The following is a 14,693-nucleotide window of genomic DNA, read 5'->3' on the forward strand; positions in this document are numbered from 1 at the left end:
TTTTTTTTTTTTTTTTTTGCTTCCCCAGTCTACACCAGTACCATATGTGCTGAGGGCCCAGGTACAAAATGCAGAAGTAGCACTCTCTTTCTTCCCCACAGGGCCTGCTGTCTGAGGAAGGGCTTAATGACCAGGCTGTGCCCTGTGATCATGAGGTGTCCTTAGCTAATACTAAGGCACGGGTAGCTATGCCAACTTGGTTGTCTTTCATTGATTCAGGTAACTTCTCAATTAGTGGTTTAGAGCTTGGGTTCTGACTTTCAAGTGGTATTCCATCTCCTAGCCCTTTGCCCATTTATGAATTTCCTCTCATTCTCGAGCACTAGTTTCTTGTATACCAATGTGTGAGGTGCAAAACTTTTATTTATATATATATATGTATATCTATATAATAGTTTTATTATTTATTTGAGAAGTCCATGTAATATATTTTGACTTCCCCTAGATCCTCTTGGATCTATCCTATCCTATTTATTATTATTATTTTAAAACAATCCACGTAGCCCAATCTGTGCTTCCCATACATCCATGGGAGCAGGGCCGTCTGCTGGAGCATGGGCCACATGCCAGGGACTACACTCCCAAAGAAAGCTAACTCTCCTTCCCCTAGAAGCCATCAACCATCAGAGCTGTTTGTTAAGAAGGTGGTTTGTGAGCCCCTCACTAAGCTAAGCTATGATGTAGCCTGCCTTGATTTTGTACGTGTCTTGTATAGGTAGCTTCGACTGCTGTGAGCTTCTGAGTGTAGCAGTCCTGTTATGTCCAGAAAACATGGTTTTTCTCTGTCCCTCCCCAACCTCTCTGGATTGTACGGTCTTTCCAATTCCTCCTCTTATGTGATGGTTCCATTTTTGGCTGAATACTCCATTAACGTGTATTCTCTGCCTTGACCAGGTGTGAGTTTCTGCATTAACTGTTGTCAACAACAAAGAAACTTCTTTGATGAAGTCTAAGAGATGCACTGGTCTATTAATCTGGAAATACAAAATTTGAGGTAAGCTTCATTCTGTATCGATTTAGCAGAATAATAGTAGTAGGATCAATCCTGGGGCCTATGATGGCCCCAGCCATGGGCTCTTGGCCATATTTATAGTATCAAGTGTGTGTTTCCTCCTGTTGAGAGGACTTAAATCTGACCAGAAAGCAATTGGTTAACTCCTTAACATTTTATACCACTCTTATGCCCATGGGCATGTCTTGCCACACCAGTCATTCAGACAATCTGTATTTTATATAGAGGAAGGGTAGACTAAAATCCAAAGAAAAACTGAACTCGAATCCAATGAAGACTTAGCTTGCCTTGCCTTGGGCTCTCTTATCTTTCCTGTGGCTCCTTGCCCCCTGTGATCATAGATTCTTGTTTCTGGAGGAGAAACATGCTGGTCAGCTATCCATTACTGGAACAAATACATAGGATAACTAACTTCTAAGTTTAAGTTGGACTAGCAGTGCTGTGTGTTCCCACTGGTTTTATCCTTGGCAAGGTAAGTACATCATGTTTAAGAAGTAAAAGATAGGGAGAGAACAGAACAGAGTCCCACAGGACCCTTTGAGAGTGATCCCTAAGTGATCTAAAGGATTACCTACTGGGTCTCATTGCTTAAAGGTTCTACCAGATTGTACTTAAAGTTTTACCATACTAGCCTTTGGAATACATGGCATATCCATACTGTAGAAGACAATAAACCATTTTCCTCTCAATCACTAGTTCAGCTGGGTTCCCAGCAGGCTAGCCTGTGCTACATAGTGAGTCCTAGGCCAGACATTTGGTATCCTAGATCCTCAGACTGAACATAGTCATGACCTAGAAGACACTTAGCATGCCCATGTGTGTACCTAACATATGTGTTACATTTATCTTGTGCAAGCAATGAAACCTGGGAAGATCTCCCCAAGTCTTATATGAAATGAAAAACTTGAGAAATTAATTATAAGCAATACATATCATGCAGCAAATTTGGAGTTTTAATCTTACACTCAAATTTGCTTCTTAGAATGAAACTATCTAAGTTAAACAAACTGGAAAGTAACAGACTTGTTCTTTAATTATGAACAACCTAGGTTTTGATGGATTTCATAAACAATTTCTGAAATTTTAGGAACCAACGCACGAAACACAATTTTAGCTATACCTTGTATTCTAATTTTGTATTATCTGTCCCTTTAGGAAGGAGACAGATGTATCCTGGGGTGATTTGAATGTGGCTGCTCAGACACTTTTGAAATATTGTTTGAAAACTTCTGGCCAATCCAGTGTCTGAGAGTCCAACAAGAACATGCACCAAGCTCCATAGAATAAAACCCGAATCACCTGCTGGGAGGCCTGTAGTTCAGGGGGTTCACCTGCTGTGGAGCCTGCAGTTCAGGGGGTTCACCTGCTGAGAGGCCTGCAGTTCAGGGGATTGTGGTGAAGTTGGTGTTGAATAAAACTGGTCATTTGGAGGCTGAGACTGTCACAGGCTGCCAGCTTTCAGCCAGGATCCCAGAAACCCCCATATTGATACCCTAGGCTCAGATTGTTCACTCAACTGTCCTTCCTAGGTCTGTCTCCTGCATATAGTTCTGGTTCCATCTGGTGGCTCTATTTTCTGCCCAGACCTTCAGAATTAGATGCCAGCTGTGTGGTTTCCATTGAACTGTGGTCATTGAGTCTCAGTTTCCACTATGTTCTTCAATCTGCTTGCCCGGCCAGACCACCGATTGCACACATGCCATCCACAGACACCCAGTAGTCTACTCAGAAGCTTAGAAACCTTGTCTGTATCTCAAGTTGAAAAAGAGAGAGAGAGAGAGAGAGAGAGAGAGAGAGAGAGAGAGAGAGAGATATTACATTTGACGCCTAAAGCAGTACGTTTATCATATTCATTTTTTTAATCTATAGGGTTATTGCACAATTGTTGGGGAGGTTGTAGAAGAGTTAGCAACAAATTAAATAGGAAACTCCTATCGTTACAGGCATTCTAGGCACTAGCAGAGGGACACAGAGACAGGACTCAGCCCTCAGAGGTATTAATGCCAAGACTATGTGCTAGAGTTCCCCATGCAGGATCCAATTACTAAGTAGAGTAAAAACAAACAAACAAACAAGCAAGCAAAACCCAACCTGATGCTTTGAGTGGGCAATGTCACCAGTTTCGGTTGGAGATGATCTTGCTGTCCCCTTCCCAGCCCTCTGCTGTTCACAAACACCATGAAAGGACCCTGTTCCAGTCCCTTCTTGAGACTCAAGGACTTTTGAGCACACATGCAGAGACAGCAGACAACCCTGCTCACAAAGGCATTGCCTATCATTGATTTGTATCTCTTACAAAAAAGGCTACATTGCTATAATACCAGAGGAGAAATTCATGAGTGTAGGAAAGTTCCAGAGCTCAGTATGGATGTTCCCCAATGTGGGGAACAAGTCTTTCAGTATCCTTTTCCTGATAACACAGGCAGCCAAGATCACTTTTGGGTGCAATGGGTTTTACATTTGTGATTGCTAAAAGTCTGTGTTGACTCCTATATGGGTTCATTTTTGTTTCCATAATCATATAGAGACAAGATGCTGTATAAAGAAAAAGGTGTTTATTTTGTTTCCTGATCTGTAAAGGAAAGACTTAGAGGATGGCTGTGGTGAAGATTTCCCTACTGTAGAGTCCTGAGAGTGAGGAGGACATTGCATGGACAGAGGCAGGGACACCAACATCTTTATGGTCCCTCTCCTTTGTCTTATAAATGTACTAAGATTCAGTCATGGGGCTCTATCCTCACTACTTCTTCCCATCTTGAGCACGTCTTAGAGGCCCTCACTTTGAAATACTGAAGTAGGACTCACTTTCCAACTTTTGTAATTTAACATGTGTTTATTTTTGTGTGTATGTGTGCCTAAGTGTATTGTGTATGCCACATTCATGCAATGTCCATATTGGTCAGAGAGGGGTTGTTACCTCGGTGCTTTAGTGGAACTCATAACAATGGCAGCAGGTGTGTCTCTGACACTTTTGCCTGCTCTTGGGACTCTTTTCCTCCTATTGGGTTGCCTTTTCTAGTATCAATATGAGAGCTTTTGTCCTGTCTTACTGTATCTTGTTTTGCTGTGTTTATTTGTTGTCTCTTGGAGGCCTGCTCTTTCCTGAAGGGAAACTGATGGAGAATGGAGGTGGGGAGGAGGGGCCTGGAAGGAACTGGGAGGAGTGGAGGGAGGGGAAACTGTTCAGGATGTATTGTATGAGAGAAGAATCCATTTTTAATAAAAATAAAAGCAATAATTTACACAAAAGACTTAATTTTTAAAAAGTTAGATGAAGCAATCTTTGTTCCTGACGTGAAAGAAATTCAGGGCATGATTCTCTGCTAGGTCGGTATTATAAGAAATGAATCATGTTCTATTTTCAGTATAGAGTGCGTTTAGAGTTCATCAGAGAATCACAGATAAGCAAGGGGCACTAGGCCCCTGTCCTCCTTAGCTGGCAGCTGGTACCTCCTTGTCTAAGTGCTCTCAGTTCGTCCTGGGGTTTTAAGGTTACAGGTAGTCTCCACATGACTGAGCTCACAGTCAGAAAGGGAGGGAATCCCAGCCCCAGAATACATATTGGATAAGCCTTTACATCTTGAACCAACAGAACGGGGAATCCTGGGAGGGGACAATACTAGACACCAAGAAGATTATACCTCCCCAAAATTCTAGCTAATAAGTAATTCAGGAAGCAAGGAAATCAGATTCGGATGTTAAAAGCCACTGTTGCTTGCCACGTCAGCACACTAGCCACCCTCTTGTCTTCTTTTCACACAGATGTTTGACTGCATGATTGGGAAATAAGTTGCCCAACGCACACTACTCTGTGTCTCCAATGCTCTTATTATGAAGTGAGGCTCATCACTTCTCACAGAATTAACAGATGGACTTCTGAATTATTAAATATTAAATATCCACTACAGAGACAATGGCAACAAACTCACCCATGTTTTCTATACAAGGCCTGATGGGCATAGCAGGTTTGAAATATTATTTAGTCCGACTTAAACTCGTTGTTGATGTTGTTCTTTGAGACAGGGTTTCTCTGTGTAACAGTCCTAGCTGTCCTGAACTCACTCTGCAAGACCAGGCTGGGCTTGAACTCACAGAGATCCTACCTCCGCCTCCCGAGGGCTGGAATTAAAGGTGTATGCCACCACCGCTTGGCTTGATTTAAACTTTTAGAGCTTCCAAGAGGCCTCAGTGTCTTGATTGGCCAAAAGTATCTGACCTTGGACCTCTTGCTGGTAATAAATGCCCAAATCTGCTTAGGTGGTCAAGTGTTGTCATGGGCTGTAGTTGGTGCCATGATTGATGTTGCCCTTTTAAGCTTTTATTGTGAAAAATATCAAGCATTGAAAATGATCATAATGAGCCGGGCGATGGTGGCGCACGCCTTTAATCCCAGCACTCAGGAGGCAGAGGCAGGTGGATCTCTGTGAGTTCGAGACCAGCCTGGTCTACAGAGCTAGTTCCAGGACAGGCTCCAAAGCCACAGAGAAACCCTGTCTCAAAACAAAACAAAACAAAACAAAAAAACAAAAACAAAAAAAAAGAAAATGATCATAATGAGCCCTATCCGTAATCCAGAAAGTGTGTAATGGTAATAATCATCATCATCATCATCATCCACACAAATGAAGCAAGATCACACCTCTGGTGAAAGCTATAGTCATGCCAGAATGGCATTTATTGAGCTTGGGACAAAGCACACCTATGTGTATTCTGTAGTCCCTGAAGCCAGTACCTTTTTTCTTTAATGTTCCTTTGATGTTTTATAGGGCGCTAATTAGGACAGTTTCATAACTCAGTCCCTTGGGCACTGACACCTTAACACAACCTTGGTTTGCTAAGAACAGCAGACATCAACCAACTGTTAGACAATTGCTGTGACGTTCCTCAAGACTCATGTGGGGAGCTCAGTCCCACATGAAGCACCAGATGCCAGTTTCTGAGCACCATGAATGTTCACAAAGTTGATCTCAGTTATTCCACGACTAATAATAACACTCAGACCTTCAGTGGAATAGGATATTGTTTGCCTCTTAGTCCAAGAGAGATAGCAATTTGGTGGTCTTGTGACTACAGGCTCCCTTCAGGATGTCTTATTTGAGAGCCAACTGTCCCGTGCAATCTTCATTCATAACCTCTTGTTAAGTTTGGTGGGATGCCAGAATTCTCTTTTCTTGTCTATTATCTGTAAGAGGATGGGGAGGGGTAGAGAATGGCAGGGGAAGGGCAGGACTTAGGGTGTTTTATCTTCAAAGCGTTCGGCCAGGATAAGAAAGGTGCGATTCAGCCCAGCTGCATATCCAGCCTGGCATTACACCGTGCAGGAGTGGTGTGACATCTTTGGAATGAGACATTCTTGTTTGATATGGACATCAGAGCAGCTAGCATCCTAGCAAGTGAAATCACCGTGTTACCATATTTTGACCCTCTTCTAAACGCCAGTCCCTGGGCTTATGAGTTTAAATGGTATTTTATTTAAGTTTCTCTATTGCCCTATTTGGACTTGGAAAGGAGCAGAAATGCTTAGTTTGATATTTTACAAAGGATGACACTAAGACCACAGAGCTCAACCCCAGCCTAAAGGGTTGAAGATGCAGCTTCCACCTGCCCTAAGCAGTGTAGCCACAAAAGCTATGCTTGTTTGGTGAGGCCTTTCCTCCATTGGACACTGGGCCGTGCATCAATGCCAAGGACCAGTTAGGGAATGCATTCAATATAAGTAGATGTGAGATGGAATTCTTACTCCAGAGAGAAAAGATTAGACCTGGATTCAGAGTACATGCCTTTGAAACTTGAGACCTCTTCCTTTTTCTTAGCCAGCCATTCTCCCATTCCATTTCCTGGCTGTAGTGTGTTTATGAGTGTCTTCACCATTCTTCATGTAGCTAGGGTTTAGCTTAACTCTGTGTTATTAAGATTTTGGTCTGAGCTATGCCTGCTTGCCACACCTCCATTAACTACCTTTGGTCAGGTCCTGTGCTAGCTGTTGAGGGGTCACGATTCCTGCCCATTAAGATGACCCAGGCTAGGACCAAGTTCAGCACACAAGTTCAGCGGTGCTGAAGAGCGAGGTCTAATCCAGATTAACTGTTTTGAGTCTTGGTGCTTCCCTCTTCTGTATACAACCTACTTAGCTGGGCATAGCGAAACTTGTATAAGATAGTCCATACAAAACCCCACCCCAGTCCTGCTGTGCTGAAGCCCAAATAAATATCAGTTGCAAATGGTTATTTGCACTTGGTGTTTTCTTTTTTTTTTCATGGCAGCTAAATTTTCCTCGTTTAGTGATACTGACTTTTGAAGTCATTTTGGTGCTGATTCCCTGGTGAAGTGACCTTAGTTTAAAACTGGTCATGGGTTATAAGAGTTTGTAATGGGAGCTGGAGAGGTGGTTGAGTGGTTAGCAACACATGGTGCTCTTGTAGAGGACTGGAGCTGGGTTTACAGCATCCACATCAGGCGGCTCATAACCACCTGTAAGTCCAGTTACAGGGCATCCAACGTCCTCTTCTGGACTCTGGGATACCTGCATTTACATTTACATACTAATGTACACACATATACATAATTAAAATTAACTTTAAAACACCATTTAAAAAGACTTTAAAACATCGCTCACACACATACTCCAGTATTCCATGACTGGTGTAGCTGACTTGCACTCTCCTGCATGCAGACACTGCTTATATCTGGGTTTCACATATGCCAAGCATTCCCACCTCCAATGTGTTTGGAGTTCTCAGGCAGGGAAGACAGCTCTGTTAGCAAAGTGTTCACCTTGCAAGCATGAAGACTGAATTCAAACCTCAGAATCTATGTGAGAATCCAGGTGCAATGTTAGTCATCTGTAGCCCCAGTACCAGGGAGGTGGGGACAGACGGAATCCCAGGAATTGCTGGCCAGACAGCCAAGTCTAATCCAAGAGCCCCAGGTTCCAGACTCTGTCTGAAAAAACAAGATAGGCATCTCCTAAATAATGACACTCAAGGTTGATCTCTGACCTCTACAAGCACACACACCTGCACATGCATGTAAATACACACACATGAACATGTGCATGCTTGGATACCCCCCAAACCCACACACCAAACATATTTGCGGTTTTCCTCCATATTGGTGGCATATTACATCAGCTATAATATTTTTACTATTTCTTTGATTTCTTCATGTTTGTATAACAAAATGTCTGTTGCTACATGCTCACTCTACTGTGGGCTCCAGAGATGTTTGTCTTAGAATGACATGAGGTTCATCCTGCTTTCAACCTGTAGGATGCTGGTTTCTTCCTCTGCTGTGCTCACAAGCTGGGCTCACTCTTGCCTCTAGGCCACTTTTCCGTGCCCAGGGTTAAGGGCTAAAGTAGGTATGCACCTCCATGACAAACTTTGTGTAATCTTGCCTCTGCCCCACATCTCTCCAACTGTTTGCTTCCCAAACAGCTCTGTTCCATTATGCCCACCCCCATCATGATGCTCTCACAAGCCAACACTGATGGGATCAAATGATTCACTCTTCCTTCATATGTCAGTGTTCAGTGTAAGGCTTTAGTCCATGTGTGGTTTTTTCTTTCCTGACTAAAGGATACACTTTCCATGCAATTTCTTACGTTTTGATAGTCAACAAATCTAATTTTTAACCCTCTGCTTAGGACTTTTCATATGTGTATTCTATCTTCATCATACAATAATATCTGGAGTAAATATTTTGAATAACTTGTCCTTTAATAAAATAAAAAGACAAACTAAGGAGGAGAAAGTATTTGCAAAGCATATTTCTAATATGGAACTTAACCAAAACATTCCAACAACTCTTACAGGTCATTAGTAAGGAAATGGTATCCTAATTTAAGATAGGATTGATTTGAATTAATATTTTGCCCAAGGAGATATGAGTACATGAAAGTATGCCCAGCATCATTAGCTTAAGAAAATGCAATTGAAAAACCACAACGAGATATCATTTACTCTTCGTGGATGAATGTCACGAAATAGATCAAAATAAGTGTTGGCACAAAAGTGGAGACTGAGCCTTGGTGGTGGGGATGGTGGATGGTAAACTATGTAGGAAAAGCACTTGGTACATTCTTAAAAAATTTTGGTTGATATTTTCTATATACTCAACAGATATCATGAAACTCAACAAAATTTTCCTTGAAAATATACCCAAGATAAATGAAAACATGTCAACCCAAAATTTATATATTGTTTTGCTTAAAATATTCATAAAATGGTAAAACTCAATATTCCAAATATCCCTAAACTGGTAAATAAACAGCAAATAATTTTGTCTTGAAAAGGATTGAATGCATGCTGATACATGTTACAACATGGATGAGGGGCCAGACTATGACTCTAAGGAAAATCATGTCAAATGCCTAGAAAAGAGAAAGCTATAGAAGCTAAAAGCAGCCCAGTGGTTTCCAGGACATGAGGCTGAGGGAGGGTGGAGATTCATTGCCCATGTTACTGAGGGTGCTTTCAGAGTGGTAGAAATGCAGGGAGATTGCACTGAGGAGGCGTCTGCACAGCTCTGTAAGACAACTAAAGCTAGTTTTACTGAAATAACTGTATGATGCAGAGTTAATGGGTTATAGAAATTAAATAATGATGCTAAGAAGTAATTAATTTGTTGTCTTAGGATGTAGCTTCAGTGGTAGAGTGCCTGGCTAGCATGCATGAGATTCTAGGTATGCTCCTCAAAACAAATAAATAAATAAACTACTTATAATGATCCTCAATAACAGCTGTCTGAGATGACAAGGTCAAATAGGGCTCAGTTCCCACTTTGGTATTGTCTTGCTGGCTGTGATGACTAGTCTTGGTTGTCAATGTGATGTACCAGGGAAGAGGGAGCCTCAACTGAAGAATTGCCTCCATCAGACTGGCCTTTGGGCATGTCTGTGGGGAATTTCCTTGATTAGTGATTGATGTGTGAGGGTCAAATCCAGAGTGAAGAGCAGTGATCTTGGACAGGTGGGAAAGAGGACACCAGTTGGTTATCCAAAACCAAATGGTCATTCCTGAAACATATGTACAAGTAAGAAGCACTTAGGAATGTCTATGTATATACATGTAACAGCATTATTTTGAAAAAGGCCATGAATTTCAAGGAAAAAAAGGAAGAATATATGGGAGGCCTTGGAAGGAGGAAATGGAAGGGGGAAATGAAGGAAAAAAGGAACAAAAATTCTTCTATTATAAAACATTAGTAATCAAGGTTCAAACTTTTGGTCACAATTGCAACCTGAGCAAGAGGCTTAGAGAAAATTGAGATGTGTGGGTGCAGGACAAAGAAACACCCAGGACATCAAGATGGCAACATCGCCAGCAGATTCCGTCTCTAGGAGATGAAAAATTCAGAAGTCCAATGATCACTGAAATCATAAAAAGTGTTAGAATTTGTTATAAAAGAAAAGACTTTAAATATTTCTAGCACTTCATTCTTTGGAACAACTATGAATTTGTTTGGAATATTGGCAAACTTTATTTTCCGAAACAGTTTCAAGGTTCAGTAGGAAGCTCTGAAGACTTATGCTTCCTTGACTGCACTTGCGGTTTTTTTGTGGCCACTGTTACAAGCTCTTTGCAACTGGAGCCTTGCACTCAGGTAACAAAACAAGGAAAACAGAGTTCTGAGAAGTTCACCAATTGGCTTCTTATGTGGTGATTCATATCCCAGTGCTTTGATTTTCATAAAAATAAACATTTGGCAGGCAGGTGTCATTCTGCTCCACTGCCTCCAAAAGGAAGAGTTTTACTCCATTGGTTAATCCTTTGTCAGACTGGGGTGAAAGCAATGGCTGTTCCTCTGCCCTTTAGACAGGATCGGGAGGTTTCATGGCTTCTACCACTGTGCTCTCAAGAACACTTGGGAAAACCGTGCCTGAAGATTAACCAAAGAATCGGGGAGGCCAATTCAGCAGAATGGACTTTTTTGTAATAAGGACTTGGGCACAGGTGGAAGAGCAAAAAGTAATTGCTCCTTTTGCCTAGGATACAGCATATATTCAGTACTATAAATGTAAGACAAACAAACAACAACAAAGATTCTATCAGCACTTCACTCATGCATCAACAAATAATAATCTTTTAGGAAGAAGAGACGGCCGAGCAGGAGCCTGTGAGCAAGTCAGTAAGCAGTGTCCCTCAGTGACTTCTGCCTTGAGGTCAAGCCTCAGTGTCCCCGGATAATGGGCTGTAACCTGTTAGACGAAATAAACCCTTTCCCCTCTGAGTCACTTTTGATCATAGTGGCATCGCAACAACAGCGAAGCAAACATTTGCTTCATGCGCACGGCTGGTCTCGCAGCCTTTGGGGAGCGTTTTCAGGGAAGGAGTCTGCGACACAGCTCTGGGGTTTCCTGCGAGGTGTTCTCATCGAATGTGTGGGGTAGTGGGTTATTCTCCACCAGAACGAACAGTGGTGGAGGCGGCTGCTATTTCTCCAAATGCTGCTGGGAGTGTTGAGACAGGGGAGTAGATAGTCCATCAAAGGCACCCGCCCGAAGAACAATGTAGTGACAGAGGCGGCAGACAACAAGAGACAAAGAGCTGTGCTGTCCAACACTGCCCAGGGCAACTTGTCTCCTCCTGCCCTGCCCCACAAAAGGCTGCCTGGGAGATGACAAGAGCTTAAGAATTTGCTGAATGTGTTCCCCTTGACAGCCAGAGTAAACCCGAATGACCTTCCTGGGACACACAGGAGAGAGTATTGAAAGAATACATGCCAGAACTAAACCTAGAAAAGGACGTAGAGATACATATTTGAAAATCTTGGAATAATATACTCACAGGTATTTGACCAACTCAATATAATTAATTGTTTGGTTGGAAACATATATTCAAACTATGTATTGACAATTTGAAAATATGTTAGGGAAGTTTGCTTAACACTTGAAACTGGGCAGAGCTGATTATTGGATGTACTTAGAGTGGCATGCTGGGTATTGTTTAAAAAGTGTATCTTTTGATTGGTTTTTTATTGATTATGCTATTTCACAACACCAAGGGTGGAAGCTAAGTTGTAGAAAGTCTTAATAATACAAATAATTTTTGACTATGGCAAAACAAGTGGGATTCATTCAGTGGATATAGGGCAGGTTGCTCCAGCCCATCACATTTTATTTCCCTTTTGGATACTTACAAGTTTTTCATGCTGTGGTTATTAAATGTTTTAAATAATGAATTTTGGTGTGACATTTTCTCAGACAGTTGAAGGACTCTGTTTTCCCCAGCCCCGGAACTTCCCTGTTCCTTCCTAATTGTCCTTGTCAGCTCTTTTCTCCAGCACAAGGCCACTTCTCACGGTTAGACCTGGCTGGCCTTCTTCATTCCGTAGCATCAAACACCACCCTCTCCGCCCAGGCTTTACTTGTAATGCCTAAGGCACACACATTTATTAAATACGGTGAGGGTCTAAACAGAGGCAGCATGAGGAGAGGCCCAAGGAAGCAGTGGGTAGAGCAGACTCTGCTGCCCATTCTGCCTATGGTTGAGTGGCAGGCAATGCATCCCAATGGAACACAGGGCAAATTTAAGGAACCTCTAGGAGTCATGTGTTGGGCTCTCGGGAGCAAACCTACCAGTGTTACAGCCTAAGTGGTCTGTTTTGTTCTTCAGGCTTGAAATCCAAGTCTCCTGGCGCACAATGGGCTCAAGAACCAAAAAGTGATAGCAGCTTGTAGAAAGTATTAGAGAAAATGTGGCTAAGCAGCCAAGGAACCAGGCCACATAGCCAGAACTTGTGAAAACAGTTCAGATGTCTGCAGCCATGCCAGCTCTGTCTTCCCAGTGCCCGTCTCTTTCCTGCAAAGACATTCTCAGAGAGAATGCCTCATGTATCTTTAATTATAGCTTTGTGGTTTTCATATAAAGTTGGTTTAGCACTGACAATGGCTTTACAGTATTTAAGTTTAATTCGTTTTTCTAGAGATGTCTCTGAATCTGAGCAAGGACATGTAATTTATACATTTGTGGACAGCCGTACCTACCTGCAAACCATCAAGGTTTTAATATTTGTAAGATGACTAAAAAGATACAGAAAATTATGTCTGCTCTGTATGTTGAGCAACTCCAACACACTGAGATGAACAGTATTAAATTCAGAGCTGCTGATGAGTTTAAATTCTTGCAAGAAAGCATGAAGATAGTTATATTTAGTTAGAAGTAGTCTGCACTCTATGGTATATTTTAAGTGACAGAATGTTTAGAATAATAGATATATGCAAAAGGAATAACATTGGCAATATTAATACTAGATAAAGAAATTTCAAGAGGAAATTAGGTAGATAAGAATTTAATTCATTACCATTGTTGGGTATATACTCAAAAGATAATCATACCACAAGGACATGTGCTCAACTATGTTCATAGCAGTGTTGTTTGTCATAGCCAGAACCTAATGCGTGAATCAATCCCACACCAGTTTATATTCAAAGGGGTATTTATTTAGGAGAAAAACTTAGAGAACACCTACAGCCAGGAAAGGAGTCTAGTCACTGGAGCAAGAGCCAGAAGCAAGAAAGCTAGCAGAAGGCTGCCACTCTTTTGAAAAGAGAAATAAACCACGCCCAGTGGGCTGGTATCGCAGTGGCTATTGGCTAAAGGAGTAGAAGGCGGTCCTGCAGCAAGAACCTGGAAACAACCTAGATGCCCCTCAACTGAAGAATGGATAAGGGAAATGTGGGACATTTACACAATGGAGTACTTCTCAGCTGTAAAAATTATGACATCTTGAAATTTGCAGGCAAATGGATGGATCTAGAAAAAAACGTATTGAATGAGGCAACCCAAACCCAGAAAGACAAATAAAATATGCATTTACTCATAAGTGGCTTTTAGACATAAAACAAAGAAAAACCAGTCTACAATTCAAAATCTCAGAGAACCTAGATAACAATGAGGACCCTGAGAGAGACATACATGGATCTACATGGGAAGTATAAAAAGATGAGATCTCCTGAGTAAATTGGGAGCGTGGGGTCATGGGAGAGGGTAGAAGGGGAGGGGGAAGAAAGGGTGAGAAGTGGAGAAAAATGTATAGTTCAAAAAAAAAGTAAAACATAAAGACAAAGAACTTAATTCATATAGCATTAAAAAATGATGCCATATTGTTGTTGTTGCGAATTCTGAGATGTAGACCTGTCTGCTGGACAAGTGTTGCCATCACAGTGTGACTGCCAAATGTGTAGTAGCAAGGCACCTGGGATCATTTTCATGACTTTAAATTCTGAGCATTATCAAAAACTCTTTCTAAAAGCTGCTAAGAGATATTGGGAAGAGTAAAATGTTCACTCTACATTCATCTCAGTTGTCAATAAAAGTGTAACAGGGCCCCAGACCTTAGCACAACTGACTACTGACTCCATGGTGGAAGAACTGTTCAGGCTATAAAACTCAGCATGTAGACAGTTTCACCAGCCAAAACTAAAACAAAGGTCTAGCCCTTCAAAGCCATAGTTCGGGGAAAGTCTCTAAATGCAGCAACCTTGCTTTTTGGCTTCTGTAGTTCTGCTTCTGGCTAACTGTCTTGTCAGCTGAAGTATGTCAACCCAGGGCATGTTTCTGTGCTCAAAAAGCTCACCCTAAGAAGACTTGGGGTTACACTGGGTCGCCGGCTAGTAAATAAAGACTTTCTATTGGCTTAAACCCATGTCTGAGCAGTCTTCTCTGGTGGATACCCCACA

The 14,693-nt window shown here is 41.8% G+C and overlaps 1 pseudogene; it reads left to right on the forward strand.

The window, feature by feature from the left end:
- LOC126490173 (complex I assembly factor TMEM126B, mitochondrial-like) overlaps window positions 1-10,948 on the forward strand; it is a 13,216-nt pseudogene extending 2,268 nt beyond the window's left edge.
- Window positions 10,949-14,693: the final 3,745 nt, after the last annotated feature.

Source organism: Alexandromys fortis, unplaced genomic scaffold (assembly GCF_014885135.2).
Source record: "Alexandromys fortis isolate MF-2015 unplaced genomic scaffold, M_Fortis_MF-2015_v1.1 scaffold_204, whole genome shotgun sequence".
NCBI lineage: Eukaryota > Metazoa > Chordata > Mammalia > Rodentia > Cricetidae > Alexandromys > Alexandromys fortis.